The sequence below is a fragment of the Anas acuta genome, chromosome 2 (genome assembly GCF_963932015.1).
Source record: "Anas acuta chromosome 2, bAnaAcu1.1, whole genome shotgun sequence".
Lineage (NCBI taxonomy): Eukaryota > Metazoa > Chordata > Aves > Anseriformes > Anatidae > Anas > Anas acuta.
This window is the reverse complement of record NC_088980.1, coordinates 110605507-110618570: the sequence shown is the minus strand read 5'-3', so window position 1 is coordinate 110618570 and position 13064 is coordinate 110605507. Positions and strand designations below refer to the sequence as shown.

The 13064-nt window shown below is 34.2% G+C and overlaps 1 protein-coding gene across 4 annotated transcripts in view; it reads right to left on the bottom strand.

The window, feature by feature from the left end:
* The window catches only part of ST18 (ST18 C2H2C-type zinc finger transcription factor), a 198645-nt gene that overhangs the window by 89638 nt on the left and 95943 nt on the right, over positions 1 to 13064 (bottom strand). Inside the window, exon 1 of one of the 4 annotated variants that reach the window (XM_068671695.1) lies at positions 9193 to 9363. The exons of the other annotated variants lie outside the window; for them this stretch is intronic. The gene's annotated coding sequence lies outside the window, so the exon portion shown is untranslated. Of the gene's footprint in view, positions 1 to 9192; positions 9364 to 13064 lie in introns of those variants that run through there. 4 annotated transcript variants of the gene reach the window in all.

Genomic DNA, 13064 nt, shown 5'->3' with positions numbered 1-13064 from the left:
CCATGTGTCCGCTAACTTTAAAGATAGGGGTTATCATGCAACTCAAAATAAATATCAGAAACCCCACAAACAAATGGGGAAGCAGGCTGTATGACCTGAAGAGTGTATGCTGAGCTTTCTTTCTGAAGACTGATGTTTTTTGATCATAAGCAACTTACACCTGCAATATTACAGCATTATTCTCTGTGGTCATAAAATAGTAGCAATTATTTTTCATACTAATAACAATAAAATTAAATGATATAATTAATGTTGTTACTATAACATGGGACCCTATAGCTATTTACTCCCTCATGCTATTAAAAAACAGTTAGGGATATTTAAGAGGATACTTTTTTATCATGGCCACTAAAATGTTGACTGTGGGGAAGAAAACTTTAACAGTGCATGAGAGTAGGGTAAATTTTTCAGGATAAATGTTAAATCAGTCTAGTGGGTTATGTTGCTAAACTGGTGTCAATTTATACCATACAGAACTTTGTATGTCCGTAATTTTGGGCACAATTTTCATTGATGTTGAGTCTCATCTACAGAAATGCTAATGAAGGTACACATATACTAACCCTTCATAAAGCTCATTGTTACAAAATTAGATCAAGCTGAACTTAGTCTTATGGAAAGTTGTACTACTCTGCCTATCCTCTCTTCAGGGAAATAGTGTAAAAAGGCAAAGGACTGACCTAGTTGTGACTCCTTGGTTCAAGTGTCATCCTGTGCCTGCCATGGTATGGCTTAGGAAAGCGTATAGTCATATGCTTTCCCTCAAGGTTATGTATGGATCTACAATGTTGTGACCATCCACTATGTAAGTGGCTTACCATAGCTTACCAGACTGGCACCCAGTTCTGATTCTTGAATGTGTTCTTAGTTGCTTACACTTAAAACTTACACTTAGGCACTTTGCCTTTATCTGAAGGAATTTTGGACTGATCGGAAGAGGATCTGTACCTAGAACTTTAAAGAGACAAGATATTTTTAAAAATCCTCACACTTCTATGCTTAAGCTATGGGTATGATATATAATCCTCCAGAAATCAAAATTTGTATCCTCAAATTTCTTCAAACACAAACAAAAAATGGACACCTATGCAATGTATGCACAGGGAGTGAACTTTTGAAATGAAAGCTTTCTTGCAGTTTTGACAGCAAGAGAAACATCAAATCACTATAATCACCTACAGAGACAGTGCAAAAACATCATGTAATCTAATCTAATAATGATCTATTATCTCAAAGTTTGGGAAACAGGGTCTTGAAATTCTGTGAAAAGAGAAAAATCACAGAGGCACCCCTAAAAATGCCTACAGATCCCAAGCAGTGACCAACAGGAGAAAGAAAATCTGTAACTGAGAGAGTTTGTAAGTGTTTCAATGCTGTCATTAAAAAATCCAACTGTAGACAGATTTTAATGCAGAAATTTCTGTTGTATTCTGACATGGATACATATTTTTAAAATCTTTACAACTCATTTATTATTTTTAGGAATTAGTTTTGGGAAAATAAGATCTCTGAAAAGAAAAATTACATAGGTAGGGAATTGGTCTTTTCATTTTTCATTTGTCATCTTTCAGGAGCAAAATTTGGTTCTCTGAGCTGCACAGCCATAGTCAACTTTGCTATTCTACTGTCCATTTGTATCTGAACACACACCAAATTTCATCAATACTGTGTATATACAAGAGGAAATTTTGGTATAAGGCTTATTACCCCTATTTCTGTCTCATGTGAAATCAGTAGAAATACCAAGTTTCTCTGAAGACTAGATATAAGAAGAAATCAAGTTTAGTTTGTAGGCTGGACAGAAATGGTGGGATATCCCTCCCTAACAAGTCTGAAATGCAGATGCATTTCTGAAACAATGACTACTGGCTTCCCATAGTCTCTAGGTAGCATGCAGGCAATCTGTAGACATTTCTACAGCTATGTAGATGTGAGATACATCTTACTTATTTTATACATATACTTCAGGGTGAGATGAATTGCATACAAGAAATTTCCTCTAAAGGGAATCTGGTTGACTGCCTAGACTCTTGTCTAGACTCTTACACTGTTCAAAATGACATTTCACTGAAGGATTCCTAACCAAGAAAACTATGTCAATTGCAGAGCAGCTTATGTAACTTGATGCTATGCTATTCTGAGATGTAATTTAAAATAGAGGTGAAAAAAAGCAAAAGAAATAAAGTAGGGAGCCATCCTCCAGGAATGAAGGCAAAGCCAGTCCTTACAGTAAAAAAATGGCAAAGAAAATGAAGCTGACAAATAAATAAAATAGAGAACAGGTAATGTAAAACAGAGAAAAAGGAGAGTCAGGCACAGCTTTGATATGAGCAGCATGGGTTCAGCATAACAGGAGGATCCAGTGTCAAGAGGGAGAGAAAGGAAAAGGTCAGCATGATACGGAAGCTATTTCTTTAGATATATAAAAATGAGTAAAATCAAATTTTAAGCATAGCAGAAAGAAACTGAACTCTAAGACTGGTATGGATGGAAATATAATATTTATAATGTTTGTATTTGACAATATTTTATGAAAGAATAACAGTTTTCCTGATAAGCAAGGGCTTCACATGGATTGGTGCCTGGTAAATGGGAAGTGTCTTTCAGCTTGAAATATTATCATTTGATAGTAAATATGACTTAAGTCTAAGTTTGTTATTTAATCTAATCTGTTTCTTGGTGTATTATGAACTACTGTATACTTGAGAATTTTGACAGCACCAGTGACAGTGACTTTGCATTTAGTTATCTCTTTTTAACCATCCATAACGCCACATGTCCTGTTCTCTTTGGTGTCTTCTCTTCAGTGCCAAGTTCTGAACCACAAAATTAATGAACTTAAAATCCAAATTCTTTCTAGCAACTCTTGCTTGCCTTTGGAAGCCAACAACAAGAGCCAGATTTTCAAAAATGAAAGTGCTATTGTGCCTACATTTCCTACAAACGTGCCCTTTTTTTCAGAAAGTAAGGTAAATGTTTAGGCAAAGAATTATTAACACCATCATTTGCTTAAGCTGAATGCCAAGAAGGGCTTTTTCAACAAGCACTTAGTGAAACCTTGGTTAAAACAAAACAAAATGAAACAAAACAAAACAGGTTTTATATGTTGGGGTTTATAAACTTATTTATTTATTTTGTGTATTTACCCCAAGGAAGCCATGTCTTGTAAGTAAAATTCACCATATCCAAACAAAAGACTGGCAGCTTAAGTAAGTATATGAACAGGGGGAAGGGAGACTTATTTCCTGAGTTTCAACAGATGTCATACTTAATTGGTTGTGAAATAAACCAGAGCTACTCTCGGCCTGTTTCCCTAGTTTCAGCTGTGAAGACACTTTCAAACATGTGCATTTCCCTCCTGCTTGTCATAATGAGGGTGTGGGGTGAGAATCAAACCTCCAAAAGGACTAAAGCAGCATGCATGCTATATACAGGCCTTCAGATACACTAATTAAACAGAAGTGAGAGTTACATATTTTGTTCCTATGAGGTACACATATCTACAGCATTAAGACAATTCTGTTGACAGATTATTGTCTTTGCCTTCTGCTAATATCAGGAAGTCATTGGACTATCCCATTCTGATGCAACCTTTCCCATCTTCACGTATTCAAAACATCAACAATATTCAGCAACTTGGTGAAAAGCAATATATATTTGTGTATATATATATATATATTTATTATGACAGAGAGAGTATTTCCTGAGTATTTTTTTCCCTTGTGGATGTTTTCTGCTAGAAGAAGGAAAGTAAAACCACAGGTGATACAAGGAAAAAAAAATACAAATTCAAGTATTAAATAGTTAGTTTGGTTAAACATGGAGAAGTACATGAGAAAATGGAGAACAAATTCTCCTATGCAAAAAGACCAAATATTTGTAACTGTGGCTGACCATGAGCTAATGGTAGGCTCATACAAATGCAAAAATACAAGTATAAAATAGTGTTAGCCACTTTTTTATTCCTTGTTGTATGTGTAGCCCTCAAAATTAAAAAGGCTCTTCTGAGCTTCATGGGAAAAGCTAAATATGCAATAGATGTCTTTTAATGAAAATCAGTGACCAAGTGCAAAAAAAGCAGAGGGGGGGGGAGAGAGAGAGAGAGAGAAAGAGAGAGAATATCATATAGAAATGTAATGGGAAATGCTTAAAAAGAGAAAATAAGGCCAAGGTCAGATACGTTTAATTCACCTGTGACAAACAAACTGAACAATATTTGTTCTTTTAGTTTAGACTTGGAACCCAGATCCCAGGAGTACTAGGAGAGAGATTTAATCCCTAGAAAAAATTCAAATTCCCAAAGTGCATGATGGAAACCAGTATAATCCTTCCTGAAGTCAGAAATAAAATAGAAAAGACTTTATTTGCTATTAAAACAAGAGCAGTTATCAAAATCTGTATTCTTTTAATGTTTTGCAGGTCTGACTTTCGGCAGATGACCTCTCTTGTTTGTCCCTACATGTTTTCCAAAATATAAAAGTGAAATAGAGTCCCAAGGGCACTGTACTTGAAAGGTTATGAGAGTTAGAGAATTTTAACCATGCCTGCCAAATCAGCAGATGGCTTGTGATTATAATTATATGCATCAATAAAACGAATAATCTTTACAAAATTTGAATTTCTACTAAAGTAAGGGATTTAGTAAGCAGATGCAACAGAATGCATTTTCTTTAACCCTTTTTGTAGACAGCACTGTTTCTCACAAAAATAATGGGAAGGGCTACCCATAAAGTGGCTTGACCATACACTTCAACCTTAAATACATTTGCTTCCTTTGACAAAGTGTCAATGTTATTTAGCGTGATTTATGTGTTCAGTTGCACTTTGTTCACTAAATGTCTGATGCTTATATATAGGATGATTCCCATTAGACCTGTACTTTAAAATGGTGTTTAATTTTATAAAATGTTACAGATACAATGAAAATGTCATGTGCACTCACTCGTCATTTGTATCACTATGGTAGTTCTTACTATTTAGGATTTGGTGACTTTCCATAGTTTGTATGGAGATTGATTTAAGCACGTTGTTAGTGAGAAAAATATTTTTTTCCTAATTGTGTGAAATGTATTAAATGTGTTGTTTTTATGTTTTGTTTTGTTTTTCAAGAAAATTATTTAAGAGAAAATAACATAAAAATCACAGCCTTAGATTCCAGTTGCTACTGTTCTTATTTTGAAACTTACTTTTGTAATAAGATCTTCTTGTAATAATTTTGAGTCTTACTTTGTGTCAAACTTCTGCGTGAAATAGGAGAAAATCAAACAGTATAAATAAGTAAATAAATAAATAAACAAAAGCCACTCTAAGCCTAAACAATTTCTGGTCTGTATCATAAAAAAGCTGCTCGAAGACATATTTGGAAATATCCTATACTATTCTGACACAGAAAGGAAGAAAAGGTTTGAAAACAGTCCTAGGTACATTTTCAAAAAAAAGTCTTTTGGGGTATTGTAGCTGCCTACCTATGGTATTTTAAACCTTATTTCGTTCAACTGCTAAATGCTAAACTTTATTTGAAGAACTTTTTTTTTTTTTAAAGTACCATAGTATCTCTGATGTGAAGAGTGCAAAACATCATTTTGATGCTCATTAAAAAGTGTATTTTTACTTCAGAAATGACAGAGCTATTACTCTATATCATGTAAATCCTTCTTAGCATAAGGATTATTGACCTGATCGTCCATAACAGTGTCTTTGGAGCCATTACTACTTTGTTGTGCCAATCCAGCTGCTGTACATGTGCTCTAAGTGTTGGGGGGAGCAACTAAGGTGTCAAATTTTCTGCTGAGTTTTAAGGAACTGACCTCTTAACTCCCACTATCACCTGAAGAAACACATTCAAGAAATTGGGTTCTCCAATCCTCATATGCAATTACATTTTGGAAAACTTCTAAAGCTTTATTATTATTATTATTATTTTCCTAAAGACTTATGGAGCAGAGTTCAAACACATGTCTTTAAATGAAAAGTAAGTTACTTAATGGAGTGAAAAGTTCATGTACGATGCCAAACTTGAAAAACAAGCTAGCAAATGTTACCCAAATCTATTAAGCAAATCAATAATCCCGTCATCTTCAAAACACTTATGCACCTGCTTTACTATATTGAAATGAGCCCTCGATCTCACCTAATTGGAATCATTCACATGTACAAACGCTCTTGTAAGTGTACACATACCCAGCAAGGTAAGCCTAGTTTCCATTATAAGGTAACTTTTGCAGTTAGGCTATCACCTTTTGTGAACTAGAAATCTCCAATTTAGAAAGGCCGAAGTTGTTAGTATTATTAAAAGACTTCCATGAATATAGCTGAGAGCAATTCTCTAAAGAGATTTTATGTTAGTACTAAAAGGAGGTAAGAGGGAGACAATCTTTTTTATCACTAATTAAACAGTATCTTTAGTCTGAAGTGATTCAAGATTATTAAAATTCAGAAGCACCAATTCTGCTTATGCAGTTTTTAATAAGCTACAACTATGTGCACATAAACTACAAGAAGTGACCTGATTCCAGTTATATATGCATAGTTCCAAAATTAATCAGTTCAAGTAACAGACAGATTTTATTCTAGACTCTCCAAATATATATGGATGTATCAGAATATAAAGTTTGTTCTGCGTATTATTTACTATGGATTATTTTGGAGTGACAGAGACAGGCCTTTGGGAGGACAATTTGTGACTGACCTTTGATACACTTACTTATCAGGGATATCAGATATTTTGGGATTACTAGTTTGAAAAACTATAAGTGCACAAAAAAAAATGGATTAGAATTATTAAAATCAACTGTGTGATGCCATGAAGTTTTTCAGATCCATATGCACAAATGACACAGGTCTCCTGGAACTGAACACAAAGATATGTGAAAAGGCCTCATATCAGATCGCAAGGTCCAAAAGGTATATATTGAAATGTTTTTTTCTAAAAATTTGGTGTGTTACATAGTTTTTTGGGAGATCAGATGAACATTAATTATCATAAATTAAGATTTCTTTGCCTTTTCTCTTGGTTGTACCAAGAAAATACCAGACAAGGGAAAATTAATGAACCTATGAAAAACTACTGAAACTTACTGTGTGTCCACCTGTCAGATTAGAATAGCTTTATTAATTTTGTAGCACTGTTGCATGTGCATTAGCCCTATGAAATCACTCTCTACTTTTACTAGGATAAAAGATAGCTCAACTCGTTTATTATCATAGAGAATGCTGAAATATTAGATATGCCTTACTCTCTTTCACATAGGTGTACAAAAATCATGATGGTTGTGTGATAGGGATCTGTTCATTTGTATAAACTGTAGTGATGCACCTGAACTGAAAATATCCTGAAATCATACCTGTTACAATGAGCTGAAAACTTAATATCAATTAGCAAAGTTCAAAGCAAAACTGTTTTGTAACCCTTTAGTTTGTAAAATCTCTGCTGATCTAAAAATTAGATGTGAATTATAGGACTTAGCTGAGAAAGCAAGCTTGTTTTCTGATGCCTGCATATCTCTCATTTTCTAAGATAGCATACGGAAAACATGTTGCTCAGAAGCACATACCTAAAATATATATGGAAAATGAAAACAAATACATAATTTTACTGGAGTTTGTTTATTTCCTCATTAAATTTCCTAAGCTGGAAATATTGGGAAGTGCAAAAAGTAGAAATAATTGTAACTTCATATAACTTGAGTTTCAATAAATAGGGATGTTATATAGGTGTGCATAGTATTTATATATATATATGTATATTTTATATAAATATGCATAGGTGGATTCATATATATGCACACACATCTTTGGAAGGAATCACAAAGTGCATACATTAAAATATCATATTTTAATTTCTATAAACTGTGATGTTACTTCTATTTTCCATGCAATAAGAAGGATAATATGCGACATGTCAGAGTGAACTATGTGAACAGTGACTTTTGAAGAGTTTTCAACTGAACAGGTTATCTTGAGATGTCTCTACAAATGATATAGTGGCAAATGTTTTCACAAATTAAATAACTCTTCCAAAATAAAACAAACAAACAAACAAACAAGTAATTAAACAATTGTAATGCCAGCTGAACCTTTCTGAACCTTTCTTGCTTCTTTATCTGTCTGCATTTAAGAAAGTGTTCTTAAAACATTATTTTTATATGTTTTTAAGTTGTTGGGTTTTTCTTTTGGGGGTGGGGGCAGGAGGGGTGAAGTAGAGAAAGCATAACTTAATTTACACAGGCGTCTTGTAATAATATCATGTTGTTTTGAACCTAACATCCCCTGAGCTTCCAAAGTGCAAAGTAGAGAGAAATATTTTAGCAATGCAAACAAGACTTTCTGGCAACTTCCTGTTGCCATTTTTCAGCAAAATAAAGGGTCCTGAGATATTAAACTGAAACACTCTTAGAAAAGGTTTACCATTGGCAGGCACAGGCAGGCACCTGCAATTATAAGATATCAGATGAATATTTTGCTGCTGTGCAAAGAAAATAAGTAATGATTATATAAATGTTTAAGAGCAAATCTTCAACTCTCCTTAATTTCAGCTTGTGTAAAGACAACACTGAGAGATATCATAGAAAAAAATCTGTTAACAACAGATATAGAAAAAACAAACAATCAACAACAACAACAAAAAAGAAAAATCACCACCATCAAAAACAACACAACAGCCCAAATCATAGTAACAGCTTCATTTATATCTGCATAGTTCTAAAAACTCTATCAGGTATTTAGGTGGAGTAAGTAACTGGCTAGTGGACTGAAATGTGTATTCTTACTTATGACACATTTTCAGCAGATTTTACAGACTACTAAAAAGAAACTTTCTGTCTGTAAAGTTCATCAGATGTTAATGTACATCTGAGGCGATGTTTATGGTGTGGCAGTTCTTACAAAGAATATTTATTTCATTATACTATAAGTACAATATCGAGTTCACAAACATACTGTTTCACCTTACTTTCAGAATTCCAGAAACTTTTGTAAGCTGGCAAAAAAAGACAGAGAGAATAGGAAACAAACAAACAAGAAACAAACCCAACCTTGATTCCAGAGACATTTTTCTCCCCTTCATGAAGTGACAGGGAAAAAAAAAAATCCCTTCATTATGACCTACTTGTCCAGAAACGGACTTTCAACCCCATGGTTAGGCTAAGATTTGCTCTACTTTCTCCCTAGGGCATAATTGTCAGACTGACTTACCGTGTGCCTTTTAGCCTTTGTTCTGCCTCTCACGCTGACATCAGGGAAGCAGTGATGTAGAATAAAGCAGGGGTGGGCTAGGTTAGTCCACTGTTTGTGTCGTTGTGTGGTGTGCAGGGACACTCTGTGATACTCTAGTGAGCTGCTAAGCTTTTTTTGTAGGCTTTGTGTCATTTACTTAACGACCAATCTCATTAGCTGCCAGGGTACAATGGGCTGATGCATTTTCTATGTACATACTCTACACAGTGACCCTCAAGGTTGCCGAAGGTCTATTTAATCAGTCAAAATGCTGAATATATTTGCAGTAAATCACTAAAAAAAAATACGGAACCACAGAGGTATCTCATGAGGGTTTACTCTTTCCTAGGAGTTATTTGCAGGTAATAAAGTGATAGGATATGTAGGAAAAAGCAAGGGCAAAGAAGGGAAAGGGGCACTCACTAGGTTTGCACTGGTCACCTTTAATTTAGGGAACCTTGGGGGCCCTGCATATCGCTGTGTCTCTGCTTGTTAATTTCTCTATGCAGTTCATGCTTCAGTGTAATCATGTTATCACAATTAAACCCCTTCAAATAAGAAGAGCAGTGCTAATAAAATACACAGCCTTTTGCACATTGGGGAGGGGATATATGTGTTGGGGGGATGATGTTTATTTATTAACTTCCTTACTATGGGCAACCTCAGGGCTGGCTTCTTTGCATTTCTAACCTCTCGTCAGTTACAAGGTAAAACCCTTTTAACTCTTATGAAAAATGAAATGCTGAAAAGCCCTATGAATGACGACAGCTGTCCATAAGTAACAGGGAGAGTTCTATTGTCCAACTTGTCCCTGGATAAAATGAATACTTTACAGCAGAGGCTGTTCAGTTTGGCTAAAGAGTATGGGGAGAAGGGGAGGAGGTCACTGGAGATTTCGCACACTAATTTAATCTGGGAAAAGGACAGGCACTGCATCTCACTTGAACAGACTGGCGGCAATCTGGGCTCCCACAGAACTATCTCCTTTTGCCTGTGCTCTATTTATTCCTTATCTCTGTTTACCAACCGCTAGGTCCCTTTCATTCACACCACGAGGCCGTTCTCCTACTATCAGTCAGCAGCTGACACTGTGGAAGAGCCTCAAAGGCAAAAAAAAAAAAGGGATCAAAACTAAACCAAAGCTGTATAAACAATGCAACAGTAGAAGTAAATGCATAAATCCTAATTCTTAACCCAACCCACAGGGTGTGAACAGAATCTTTATAGTAAATCCAACAAACCCACCACAGTTAGCATGGGCTGGAGAGGAAATGGGAAAAGCCAAATATCATTCATGAAATCACCATCTCAAGCAGAAACATTGAAAACAGACATTGGGAAATTTTTAAGAGACCTTAGGATAACAGGTTCCTCAGTCCTGTGTATCCAACAGCAAGTAATGAGAGGCATACTTACCTGTGTGCCTGGTATAAAGTGAAACACGAGCCCTTACCATAGCTCACTTGGCTACCTCATGGTTCAAAGACCACAGATAACTTTGCACTCATTGCTTATGATTTAGCTTAAAAGAAGCACAGGTAAAAGTGTTCTGTTTTGTTTTGTTTTGTTTTTAATTTTGTATCTGGAGCTTGTTTTAGGCTCTATAACTTTATATCTAGAACTTAGAAGGCAAATTATTATTGAAGCATTTGTCCAAGTACTTTTGTCTTTAAAACCCTGAATATTTCAATATTGTTCTTTCTCAGTCCTTAACTTACATTTTTCCCCATTACTTGTGTACAAACTTTCAGCATTTATTGTGAAAATATCATGGGTGGAGACAGGAAGGAAAAGAAAGATGAAGTTTGTGACTCATAGAGAAAAGTAAAGGAAAGTAATAATTTCTTTGCATTTGGCATTCTGGGTTTGGATTATTATGGTGCCATAACTGAATATGCTGATTTTCTAATTACAGTGGTACCTTTGTTTCTCTTCTTAAACTGACTTCATAGGAAAGAACTTGCAAATATTCATAGAAACACAGCAATAATGCTTCAGTGAAGCATTCCAGCTCCAGAGGATCTATGCTTTCCCAAGTTTTTCAGACATAAAAGTATCGGTTAACAGCATATAGTCAATATATTGTCAACTGTTTGATCAAGATCACTATAAAAATAACAAAGAAAATGTCACTCATTATCAAAGATGATACTGGACCTAATTTCAGTTTTGATTTCCACCTATGTGCATTATGAGCAATGAAGTCTTTACTACTTGGATCCTTTTTTCCAAATGAATTAATGAATTAAATTTATCCTTTCACCAGCTGCTAGGCAGCAGATGGAACCATTTCTGAAGCCTTGTTGAATTCAATCCATAAAACTCATTTCCTAGGATTAGCAGTCCAAAGTTTCTTTTAATGTTTATATACCGCTTGGGATTTTGAATATCATGATGTTAAACTTTCAATTTAACTATTTTTTTCATTTCATATCAAACAAATATGATCGTTTGGATTTCTATAGCTTTGTAACCACACATTTCAGGTCACATAAGGACAAGAATTCATTTCAAAAGCAATCAAGTAATGCAAGATTGGGATCTGGTATTTTTTTTTGTTTGTTTGTTTTGTTTACATTGCGACACTACCATAGAAACCATTTCTGTTATATTCAAAGATTAATTGAAAAGTTGCATTCTCTGTAACTTTGAGAAAAAAAAATACAATAAAAATTTAGTTTAAATAAGTAATTTGGTAAAATTATTGTTATCTGAGGTTGTTTGTACTGTTTACAGAAACATGACATGTTCCTGAAATAAGTTTTTCATGCACATCTTTTCTACTTACTAGTTAACTTCAGTATAAGATTTATCTAGTTTTGGAAATAACAAAACCCTCAAGCAAACAAACAAAAAGCACAGTAGCAAATTGTGTCACTTTTCTGCAACACTACATTGTTTTTTTTTTTTTCTTTTTTTTGTTTTTGTTTTTGTTTTGTTTTGTTTTCTGTACAATAACAGGAAATATTTTTTAATCAGCTGCAGGACCATGGACAGCTCCTTTTCTTTCATTTTCAATTTTCTTACCCCTGCTACATGCCTTTGAAACAATAATTAAAAATCAGGAGACTTATCTGTGATTTCATTCACAAATATCTATTTATAGATATTTGAAATAACTAAATTATAATTTAGCAAAAGTTTCTACTTATTAGAAATTGACAGAAGAAAAACAAAGTAAAAATATGCCCTCTCCCTCTTAGCTTTCAAAGACATATTATATTAAAAGACTCAAGAATAAAGCCTTATGATGTCAAAGTCTTCCTGTTATTCAACAAAGTAAATAAAACTAAAAAAAGTGATTCGTTCTTGTGTATAACAGTGATTTCCGCTAATTTGGCACAAGAAATCTATATTAATCTAATAATGTAGTAAGCCAAGAAGGCCACATAATAATAATTACCATTGAGTAATTGAATATTTAGAAGGAGGAGGAAAAAAAGGAAGGCTGGTAATCTTAGCCTGCAGGCATGAAAGTACTACAATACACAGATGATATTTACAAGTAAAAATAAAATGATCCAAACTGGGAAGTTAGGAGACAAAGTCTATATTTAGAAATTCTTCATTATGAATCTGGATTATTCGTTACCCACCTTAAAACAGAAATGTATTATTGTATCAGGGAAAGCTTTCATCATAAATGCTGCAATTTTCCCCAAGAATTACAAAAGCGTTGCACAGCCAAATCAAAGAAGACACATATACGCAATTAACTTAACTAATTTAATTGACAGAAGAGATAATAAATGGTCGTTTTGAATCCAAAAAAGATCCTTAACTGCCAAAGTTCACCCCACACAGTTTAAGGATAAAGTCTTGCATTTGTGCTTTTATAATCTATTAGATGA